A 12,504-nucleotide genomic window follows, 5' to 3' on the forward strand; every position below is an offset into this window, starting at 1 on the left:
TCTGCAACAGCTGAAAATCTTTCACGTGGGTCTCTCAAACACATCTTGTTAAGTATGGGCTTTATGTAAGTCAGGTGTCGGAGAAGATAACTGGCATCACAGCCAGGTTTGATTTCTAGCTACCTTCATGACTCCAAAGTCCTTATGAGGCGTCCCACGTGCCACCCTCCACAAACGCTGCTCTGCATCCCTCAATGTGGACCAACTCCTGTCTGCTCACTAATGCACTGGCTCACATTCTGTCTTAAATTCTCATCCTCGATTTTAAATCTTGCATGGCCCACTCTCTCATCTCTGACCATCTACTGCCTTGCAGTATCCCTATACTTCACCTTTTCATGTACCCCTTGTATGTGTTACGAGAATACACATAAAATTAAGATGTTTGCTGGCCTGGGCTAGCATCAGTGGCATCAGCAGTTGGTCTGCCACCTGCCCTCAGGGGAAGGAGAGATAAGGAACAATGGAGCAGCGTCTGGAGATGTGTAATGAAGGGATGTGGGAGGAAGAGCTGTCTGGAGCGGCTCCCCCCTTTGAACCCTGAACTGTTTGAAGTGATGGACAGGCGATACCCCAGCAGGGGGATAAAAAGGGACAGGTTCGCTAAGACAGACACACACGCCACCCGAGGTAACGAGACCCTGGAAGCCGTGCGCTTCTCACGAGTGGGTGAGAAGTCCCAGACAACGACAAGGGTGGAAAGGTACGATCAGCGGGAACCCGGTGTGTGTCCGCCCTTGCCTGGGTGCCGGGTTCACTGCAGAGGATCGACCGCATCTGGAGGAGGGGTCACAGTCGGTGACCTCAGGTGACATCACCAAGGACCCGCCCAAAAAGCTGTTTGTGAGCCATCTCGCTGGTCTGTGAGCCATCCTGCTGGTCTGTGAGTGAAGCCGTTCTGAATGATGAGTTGTTCCTATTCTATCTCTCTCTTCCCCCACATTGTCCACCGCCATGGCAACGATTACTGCGAACTGAACTACTAAACTGGACTGAACTTTGAGTCATTTTGAAATTGGTCATTTACCCCTAGACAACGATAGAGCTTGATTGATGCTGTTATCTTAATTCGGTGCACATGTGTGTTTATCATCACTGAACTGTTGCATTTATTATCCTTTCGATTACTGTGTTGCTTGTTTCTTTAATAAAACTTTCTTAGTTTTAGTACTCCAGACTCCAACTGAGTGATCCATTTCTGCTGGTTTGGCAACCCAGTTACGGGGTACGTAACATAAGATAAACTCTTAATCCATCTCTTCACGGCTTTTCACCTTATGTCTTTACCAGAATTGCAGATTCCCTGTAACTCCAACACTATATTCTGCATTCTACAACTGTTTTTCCGTTTGTATTACCTCGATATACTTCTGTTTGGAATGATCAATCAGGATGGAATGCAAAACAAAGCTATTCACCGTATCTCAGTACATGCAATAATAATAACCCAATTAACCATGTTGGCCTTGTGTATCTGATTTCAAAGCAATCCTCATTGCCTTCGACTAACCAAGTCCAGAGCTTTGGAATTCCTCCTTAACCCACAATGCCTCTCATCTCTGCCTCCTCCAAGTTACAGTTTAAATCATTTAAGTAGTGAATTAAAGTTGGCTTTTAATGTTCCAACACGTATCTACTATTTTTATCATTTACCAACCCACACCCCCATCAAGAATATAAGCTTCTGTCAGCTCCAGACATGGGACTTGATGCCCCTTTGTTCTTTGCTGAAAATGTGGAAAGTGAACTTGCTGGCCTGGTCCCCAGAAACTTTCAAACAAAAATTAACCAGGGAGCGGTACCAACTTTTAAGAGACGCAGAGCAAGCCCTCTTCTCATTACTACTGACAAGGAAGAGGTACAGGAGCCTGAAGATACACACTCAATGTTTCAGGGACAGCTTCTTCCCTTCCACAATCAGAATTCTGAATGGACAATAAACCCACGAACACTACCTCACTACTTTCCCCTCTCTTTTTACACTAATTACTTATTATATTTATATATATATATATATATATTTCTCATTGTAATTTATAGATTGGTTTATTATTATGTATTGCAATGAATTCCTGATGCAAAGCTAGAAATCTCATGACATAAGCTAGAGACAGTAAACCTGACACTGATTCACAATGACACCCTCAGCTACCCCTGTGCTACATAAAAATCAATGGAAGTGAAAAATCCTAAGAAATACTGAAGACATAACAAGCACAGGGTGGGAAGGTAGCATGGTCATTCGCACAATGCTTGACAGTACAGGTAATCCAAATTCAATTCTCACCACTGTGAGGAGTTTGTACATTTTCCCCACGACCGCATGGTCTTCCTCTGGGTGCTCTGGACGCATTAGTTGATAAGCTGATTGGTGATTGTAAATTGCCTTGTGATTAGGCTAGGATTAAATTGGGAGGTGGGGGGGGGTGCTGCTGGGGTGGCGGGGCTGGAAGGGGCGTGTTCCGCACTATCTCAATCAGTCAATTAATCAATAAAAGCAGAATGCATTGTTGAAATGTGATGGATGCAGATTCAATAATAACTTAGGGAACTGCACAGTTGCAGACAGTCAGAGGAATTGAATTAACCTTTCAATGTGCTGGCAGAGGTACGGTAAGATAAATGACTTCTTTCTGTGCTGTACGAAGTCTGTGCATAACGGACAGCTGGAATCAGGCACCTGATTCACTCTATTGCCCAGGAGAGATGGGGAAGAGATTTAAAGAATAGACAAGCAATCCATAGTCTGGTCACACCTATTGTTTTGGCTCTTGCCAGCATTCCCTTTAGAATGCAGTCAATAGCATCTCATTTAATGGGCCCCAACAGGCTATTCAAAGTAGTTGTTGCCAGTAGCTACGCACCATCAGTTACTGTACTGGTACACAACCACGCCAGTGGGTGAAATGGGTTTGGGATTTCACTACATGACAAAACGCCATTTCAAAGCAAGCACTGGTATATGAAAAACTTTCAATTATCGGGGAGAGTGAGAATAGAGAGAGAAATGACCAAACTCTTTACTTGCCTTAGCAGATCCTGCACCACTAGCATAGCAACCCTTAAGATTAATGTAAGGTAGCTGGTGGTGTGAAACAGCCTATCGCTGCCTGACATTCCCACCCATCAAAGTTTCAGATTGCAAGATTGCACTGGATCAGAACAGCATATTAGCAAGGATTAAGAGCAGTGAATTTCATCAATTCTACATCAGCTGCAAATGACAAAGCACCTGGTAACAAAACCCCCATCTCTGTAATCAATCCTGAGACTGCCTACCCCCTAATTCAAACGCTAATGTTTACTGTGGTTAATAAAAAGCCACCTGTCCTTCCCCCTTACTCAACCTATCAAAGCAATGAAGGAGCTCCCGCTATTGCTCCCATATGAAGCTCATCTGTTAGTTGAGCTAAAGAGCATGTCTGTGGTTCATTACCAAACCAGACCTATTAAAATAAACCCTGTGGCTTAACTATGGTCTCAGATGAAGACCTCATTAATCCAGATGCTTTTCAGTTAAGACTTCCCATTGGCTTCTACAATTGTATCTTAGAAACCAGTTGCCGGCAGGAGTCCAAAATCTGGGTTTGAAAATAAAAGCTTCATTCGATCATTTGCACTGCTTGATCAGAACGTGTTGGCTTGTGGTGGATGGCGTGAGACCAGGTGGTAAAATCAGAAATCAGGTTTAATATCACTGGCATATATTGTGAAATTTGTTGTTCTACAGCAGCAGTATATCGATACAGATCTCACTGGATTCCTTAATAATTAAAAAGGTTTCCATAAACTATTGAGCAGTACACCGAAAGAGGTGCAATAAAGTTGAGGCCCCATTTATGTTGTCTTTGAGCCATCTCTTGTTGGTAGTACAATTGCTTGTGGCTTGGGCCTGGGGTTCAGGGCTATGCTATGTGCAAGGATGGGAGTAAAGGCAGATTTATACTTCTGCGCCAAATGGACACCGTAACCTACGCAAGTGGCCTACGCGTGTTGTGAGCATTTATACTTGTGCGTTGGTGTGTCTGTGTCGCTCTGCAATTTGGGCACGTCGCGTATGCGCACGTACCTGCCCGTGCAAGGCTTCATGGTCATGGTAGTCTTTCTCGGGGTAAACAAGATTAAAGCGAGCGTCTTTTTTCATAAAAGGAAATGTGTCCTCCATAATTTCGGAGGTATGTAAAGCTTTATGGAAAGCATTGCAGCCAGAGTTCCTTCCCTGCCCTTCAGTCGCCCAATGGGAAGTTATTGCAGTGTAGGAGGAAATGCGAAGCTACCAAGCGGACCAATCACAGTTGTTGTGTCTGCGTTGCCGCGACATGTAGTTACATTTTGGGAGAGGTGCACGTCAGGCTACGGCGTCGATTTGACACAGAAGTATAAATCAGCCTTAACAGGCTTGTCTTCACCCATGTTGTTAGTTGCTCGTTGTGTTCTGTTGAGGATTGTGGGCTCATACTGTTGGCACCGGAATGTGAGGCGATACCTGCGGGCTGCCCCCAGCACTCCCTTGGGTGGGTTGGCTGTGAATGCAAACGAGGAACTTCACAATATGTTTCAGTAAGTTTGAATCTTGAGATGGCTGCGGGCGGGACTGCTGCACTGTCAGAGGCACAGTCCTTACTTATACCGAGCGCTCTCCGAGAAAGAGAGTGTGTGTAAATGCCATTGCAGCATAAAGTCTAAAAAACCAGTGGAGCTATCCATTATCCTCGACAAAATTAACCTCAAACAATGCTATTAAAGATTGACTAGCCCAGAATTTGCCCTCAACTCAGTACCAAGAGATTCTCAGTCATATTCTGGAGCTCCCACCTCCAATAATTAAAGAAACCTGAAAATACCATTTATCTTAGTATCTCACAATTATTCTTGTCTAATGAAATCAATGACGCCAATCCTGTGGCATGTCCAAAGTTGCGCAAGTCTTTAACCAGATTTCCCATGTAGAGTGAGACTTTGCCCAAATCTGCATGCCCTGGATGGACTCCATTAAGGATTCCGTATCACACTCACTTCCTGAAAAATTACTCAGAAGCTGGTTCAGGATGTCTACATTCAAATGAAAAATCTCCAAATTGCTCATGCGCACAAGGAGAAACATCCATTGTTGGGCAAGGCCTTTAACGGATCATTGTTTTCAATGGGAATTTGCTGTCTGCAAATTGGCTCACTATTATTGGCTGCAGCATGAAGAGACATCATCAAAGCAAACCCATCCCTGCTCTGTACTTCATGTTAAAAAAAAGTCATCCATAGGTTTTCTTCATTAAGGGGATCCACCATAACATCCTGGCTTAAATCCTGTGGCAATCAGCAAGTAGCAAAGGGGGAGGATGTGAGGACTGGAAGCCCCTAGCTAGAATATGTGGATCCCGGATTGGCTTTTACTTGAAGATCCACCAACAGACAACCCCTCAGGAGAACATCATATTCAACTCAACCGCTGCACCGCCAGCTCAGTTTCCACTGTGGATAAAGCTCAGGTCAACAAACGATTCATGACCTCAGCTCACTGTATTTCCATATGGTGCTAATGACTTCCTGATTGACTGTCTCCATGGACAATTAACCTACATATATAAATAGCAGTTTGGCAACTGCGTGCTTCGTCCATGCATATGCATGCACGTGCATGCATGTGCTTTAACATCTGCTTAGCGTACGTTAGCACGCTTCGTTAATGTACGTTTTGAACACGCGCACGTCTGCTCAGCACGTGTTCACACACCAGGACTGCTTGTGCACAGAACATGCGTGTCCATGCTCACAGTTAACATATTTAGAACATGTATATGCACACCCAACGTGAGTGTCTGTATGCACACTTACAGTACTCTGCGTTTGCACAGAGCATGCATGTACAAAATCAGGGCACATGACCTACTGGGTCAGAATTATTATACACGTATATCATGGCAGGCACTCAAAGCATCCATTTTCAGGATGTTAGATGCTTCACAGTTGGGTCAGGGATCAGGGAGGAGAGGGCTGAAGCCCTAAATCTCTTGTTGACAACACGTCACTGGGGCAAAAAGTTTCCTTTGGTTGGATTCCCAGTCAGCGGCCAGTGTGCATTTTCTACAATAAAAAAAAGAGGTGGGTCGATAAATCCAAATTCTCTGCAAATGTTTAGTTTTGAACGTCAATGGGGAACTCGATTGTGTTGAAAGGTTTTGCCGAGTAATCACATTTAATGTAATGTGACACCCACGCAGTCACGTCGAGAGACTGCAGGCAATGGGAAAGTGACAGCGATCATATTTCACTGAATTTTACCCCTGTGACTTGTATTGAAGGGAGTCTGAATTATTTAACCAGAAAAGACATATCTCTACACATTAGTCAACACTGGTATTCAGCTTGGCTTAGTGATATCAATCCCTCAGTGTCTGAATGAGTTGGATTTAAAGCATACTTGAGGATTTGAACAGAAAATCTAAATTACTGTGAAAAAGACCCACATAATCTCCCTCTGATTTACTTGTTTAATTTGATCTATGTTCAACTTGTTGCCGTGGATCCCTTCATAACTACTATGGTAAGGTGCTACACATATATAACCCTACTTGTGACTGACGAACACCAACAGAATCAAATTTTGAGCAGTTGTTGTTCCCAGCCTCCTGAAGAAATTGCTGTTGGATGAGGTTCAGGCCCATACCTGAGATCACAAACAGTGTGTAGAAGTCTAAATGTGGATTTTGCTTTCTGTTTAACCGGTGTGTACCACACAAGGGCCTGTTGTCTCTGCCTGATGTTGCTATCTCGTACACTGCCCAAAAAGAGCACATTCCTTCCCTTTTAGCATTTCTGCTGGAAAGTTTGGAAGTGGATGTTGACTGAGAATAGCATAGGGCTCTCTGCATGTTAATCATGGTGGAAATCCAGCTCCCTCTACGACATGGGAAAATCCCACAGCTTTCACATCTCAGGGCTACTAATAAACTGTTATTAGTAGTATCCAGGATATCTTCAAGGAGCGATGCCTCAAAAAGGCGTCCATCATTAAGAACCCCCATCTCCCAGGACATGCCTTGCTCTCATTGCTACCATCAGGGAGGTGGTACAGAAGCCTGCAGGCAGACACTCAACGATTCAGGAACAGCTTCTTCCCCTCTGCCGTCTGATTTCTGAATGGACATTGAACCCATGAACACTACCTCACTACCTCCTTATTTCCAGTTTTTGCATTGCTTATTTAACTATATAAAATATATATATATATACACACCGTAATTCAGAGTTTCTTTCTATTATTATTATGTATTGCATTGTATTGCTGCTGTAAAGACAACAAACTTCATGACATATACTGGTGATATTAACCCTGATTCTGATTGAAATTTAAGATAATGAAACCACAGTGGGGAGGATATTGCTACAAGACCCAGTGATCTGATCACTCTTCAGTAACTGATAGTTACACCTTGGTGCATTTGGCAATGTGATTTTACTATCCTCACTTTACATCGTTCTGTACTGACGATCCATAACTTGCACATCAATGTTGTAAATCAATCTTGCAAAGCAGCTAGCTGGCAATGTCACATTGCATGAAGGTGGAGAAACAGTGACAGAATCTTGGGGCATTGAAATGATCAGTATAGTATATCACAGTATATCGCCTCATACTGCAGTTAACGTTGGTTATTGCAGGATCTGAAATTACTGTAAAGCCAGGTAAATATCTCAATTTAGGCTAATATTCAGTGTTGTACTGATGGGATGCTGTTCTGTCTTAAGTGCATTGCTTTAGCTGAGATACTAACCAAAGAACTCCAAATAATCTCACAGGTGGACAAAAGATTCCAGAAAACTATTTCAGGTATGAACTGAACAGCAATCCCCAAGTTCTTTATTGTACTTTCAGTGGCCACGTTATTAGGTATACTTGTACACCTACTTATTTATGCAAATATCTAATCCAGCCAATTATGTGGCTACAACTCAATGCATGAAAGCATGCTAACATGGTCAAGAGGTTCAGTTGTTGTTCAACAACAGAAATGCGATCTAGGTGTCCTTAACTATGGAATGATTATTGGTGCCAGATGGGGTGGTTTGAGTACCTCAGAAACTGCTGATCTCCTGGGATTTTCACGGACAACAGTCCCTAGAGTTTACAGAGAATGGTGTGAGGAACAAAAAAACATCCCATGAGTGGCAGTTCTGTGGGTGAAAACGACTCCTAAGTGAGAGAGGTCAGAGAAGAATGGCCAGACTGGTTCAGGCTGACAGGAAGGTGACAGTAACTCAAATAACCACACATTAAAACAGTGGTGTGCAGAAGAGCATCTCTGAATGCATGACACGTCGAACACTGAAGTGAATGGACTGCACCAGCAGACAGCCACAAACGTAAACTCAGTGGCCACTTTATTAGGTACAGGAGGGCATTCCTAGTAAGTGTATATCCTTGAATTAATGGCAGTCAAACAGATCTATCCCTCCATGTGAGAACTTGCAGTGAATATACGGCCACATTGCATTTGCAGCAAAGAGAAATTACTTGGATGTGAAGTAGTTTGGGACATTCCAATGGTCCTCTACAATTTCAATTCTCTTCCCTTTTCAAAAAAAAATTAGAATTACAAAACTGGTATTTCTCTACAAAAGGTAACATTCTTCCCTTCCTGTTATGACTATCCCTGTGCTGAATAGTAGCAAGACCGAAGGCTATAAATCCAAACTGAGATTCCAGTCAAGTTGTGTAGGAGAGAAGAATGAAATCTAGCTTTGTCAGCTTGGACTAGGAGAAGGTACTTGGATCAAAAAAAAAATCACAATATTTGTGCTTTCCACAATGAGGTTTGGGGAGCGAATCTGCAGTTAGGTAGGGATGGTCCATACAGACCTATCCAATCCTACAAAAAGGTAGTGGTTACAGACCAGTCAATCACAGGAAAGGTCCTCCTCACCATTGGGCACATCTATAAGGAGCGTTGCCATCAAGGACCCCTCATCATCCAGGACATGCTCTCTTCTTGCTGTCAACATCAGGAAGAAGGTGCAGGAGCCTTCCACACCACCAGGTCCAGGAACAATTATTACCCTTTTACCATCAGGTTCCTGAAAGTCCCGTATCTAGTTACCATAATAAACGCACGACACAGAATTCAAAGCAGATACAGAACAGATGCACGGCTCCTACAGTAGATATGCAAAGGACACAGAGAAACCAGGGTATATAACATAAATTGGAGAGAGACCAATTTTGTTCGGCTGAGATACGATTTAGTGGAAATGGAATGACAACACTTGCTTAAAGGTAAATCCATGTCAGAACAAAAGGAGGCATCCAATGAGCTTCAGCTTCCAATTCTAGACTTCCACAGATACAGTGGGACACACAGGGCAGGATAAGCCAAAACAGTGGAAATTTATGACAGATACCGAGAGCCTGCAGTCATAGAGAAGGTACAGCAGTGAAATTAGAAACAAATTTAGGAAGACAAAGAACAGACATGAAAAGATATGCCAGAAAGCAAAGATCAATTCAAACAACATATTCTATAATGGTGTGGAGAGAGAATCAGAAAACAGTGAGTGTTTCCACAGAGATCAAAATATTAGCATGAGTATGGGGCAGAAGACATGTAAAGTTCAGAATGAATAATTAGCATGCCTTCACAGAAGAGGCAGCTTTTATAATTTTGACATTAGGAAGGAAGACTGTTGGAAATAATAGCAGAGGCTATATTAATAGAGGCTGCACCAAAGGTCCCACTTCTATAGAAACGGATAAATTGTTAGGCCTAAGATAAAATGCATGCCAAGCTCTTAAAGGGAGGCAGTCCAGGCTCCAAGTGTAATTTTCAAATGCCTAGGGTGTTTGGCAAATTCCGAAATGACAGATTAATTAAGAAAGGAAAAACCCGACCCAGTGCAAAACGACAAACTGGATTAAAAATTGATTCAGTAGCAGAAACCAAAGGATAATGGAAGACAAGTTTTCCTTTTCGAAGGGAATATGAAGCAAGGTCCCCCTGGGCTCGATATTTAGCCATTTGTTCTCATGGACTATACAATGATTTACATTTAACTGTAGGGGCCACAGTCAAATCAAGTTGGGGGTTGAAAATTTGGCAGCGTTGATAGGCAAGAGAATTCTAAGCTGTTGAAATATCAATTGGGTGGGCACAAAAGTGGCAAATAGAATTCAGCCTGGAGAAGTGAGATAGTACAGAGCAAACAAGAGAATACACAATAAATATCAGAATATGCTAATGTTGAGGAACAGAATCTCTGCAGGTAAAAGGGCAGACAGATAAGGTGATTAAAACAGCTTAGGCCAGGATATACTTTCCTTTATTGATTGAGGCATGAATATGTGAGCTTGGGAGGTCATGCTAGAAATGGAATTGGAAATGGGACTGGTTTATTATTTTCACATGTACTAAGGTACAGTGGAAAGCTTGTCTTGCATAGTTCTTATAGATAAAATGATTACCCAATGCATTGAAGTAGGACAAGGTAAAACAAAACAGAATACAGAATGAAGTTTAACAGCTACAGAGAAAGTGCACTGCAGGTGAACAATAAGGCGCAAGATAATACAACATATGCAAAATACTGGAGTAGCTCAGCAGGTCAGGCAGCATCTGTGGAAATGAATAAACAATCGATGACCCTTCTTCAGAAGGAAGGGGGAAGATGCTAGAATAAAAAGGCAGGGTGAGGGGAAGGTGGCTAGCTAGCAGGTGATAGGTGAAGCCAGGTGGGTGGGAAAGGTAAAGGGCTGGAGAAGCAGGAATCTGATAGGAGAGGAGAGTGGACCACAGGAGAAGGGGACCCAGGTGGGGAATGATGGACAGGTGTGAAGAGGTAAAAGGCCAGAGTGGGGAATAGAAGGACAGCAGAGAGGGAGAATTTTTTTTTACCATAAGAGGAAATTGATTTTCATGCCATCAGGTTGGCGGCCACTCAGACGGCATATAAGGTGTTGTTGCTCCACCCTGACGGCGGCCTCATCTTGGCACAAAAGGAGGCCATGGAGCCACATGTTGGAACTGTAATGGGAACTGGAATTGACACCGGGAAGTTCCGCTTTTGGTGGATGGAGCGGAGCTGCTCGATGAAGATAATAATGAAGTAGATTGTGAGGTCAAGAGTCCATCTTACCACTATTGGGAACTGTTCAATTGTCTTAGAACAGTGGGGTAGAAGCAATCCTCGAGTACTTTTGTATTTCCTGCCCAAAGGAAGAAGGCTCTTTGATTATGCTGACTGTATTACAGAATCCATGGAAGGGAAGCTGGTTTCAGTGATATGTTGAGCTGTGTCCACAACTCTTTGCAGTTTCTTACAGTCATGTGCAGAGCAGTTGCCATACTAAGCTGTTTTGTATCCAGACAGAATGCTTCAACTGGTGCATCAACAAAAATTGTTGATGGGGACAAGCCAAATTTCTTTAGCCTTCTGAGAAAGTAGAAGCATTGGTGAATTTTCTTGGCTATGGTGTCTATGTGGTAGAAGCTGGACAGACAGGTGATGTTCATTCCTAGGAACTCTCATAACCTCAACACGTTTGATGTAAACAGGAATAATGCACCACAACCCCCCCCCCCGCCACCTTCCTGAAGTCAATGACCAGCTGTTTTGTTTTGCTGACATTGAAAGAAACGCTGTTGTCATGACACCATATTATTAAGCTCCTTCGAGTACCCTACTTCTCATTGTTGGAGATATGTCCCAGTACAGTGATATCATCTGCAAACTTGTAACTGGAACTGGAGCAGAATCTGGCTACACAGTCATGAGTGTATAGGGGGTAGAGTGAGGACTGATGACGCAGCCGTGTTGAGCACCAATGTTTAGAATAATTTAGGCTTGTAGTGTTGCCGCCTATCCTTACTGATTGCAGTTTCAGGAGCTATTGACTCCCAAGGTCTAGAGATAGGTGATGAGTTCGCCTGAAGTAATAGGCAGAACTGTAGTCAATAAACCATAGTCTAACAAAGGTGTCATTACTATCCAGATGTTCCAGTGACTGTCCAGAGCCAGGAAGATGGTGCCCGTGTAGACACGCTTCAGCGCTGAGCAAATTGCAGTAGTCCAAATTTGTCTGAAAGGTTGTTACCTAACCATTGTATTCAATTGCGGTCTCTTTGCATTTGCCCTACCGAGGTGCAACACCTCACATTTATCTGGGTTAAACTCCATCTGCCTTTTCTCAGGCCATAATCTATAACTCATCTACAGTTGGAAGCAAAAGTTTGTGAACCCTTTGCAATTACCCGTTTTTTTTCATTAATAACTGATAAAATGTGGTCTGATCATCATCAATAGTAGACAAACACAATCAGCCTAAACTAGTAACACACAAACAATTGGACTTCTCATCAATACTGAGTACACCATTTAAAGAATCACAGACTAGGTTCAAAAAAAGTATGTGAACCTCTGGGGTAATGCCTTCAACAAAAAATATTTGGAATCAGATGTCCCAATCAATGAGATCAGATTGGAAGTGTGGGTTGTAGAGGTGCTCTGCCCTATAAA

At 43.0% G+C, this 12,504-nt stretch overlaps 1 protein-coding gene across 4 annotated transcripts in view; it reads right to left on the reverse strand.

Moving 5' to 3' along the window:
- Window positions 1-12,504, reverse strand: part of LOC134337820 (kazrin-like) — a 719,044-nt gene that overhangs the window by 220,628 nt on the left and 485,912 nt on the right. The window lies entirely within an intron of this gene.

Source organism: Mobula hypostoma, chromosome 25 (genome assembly GCF_963921235.1).
Source record: "Mobula hypostoma chromosome 25, sMobHyp1.1, whole genome shotgun sequence".
NCBI classification, from domain to species: Eukaryota; Metazoa; Chordata; class Chondrichthyes; order Myliobatiformes; family Myliobatidae; genus Mobula; species Mobula hypostoma.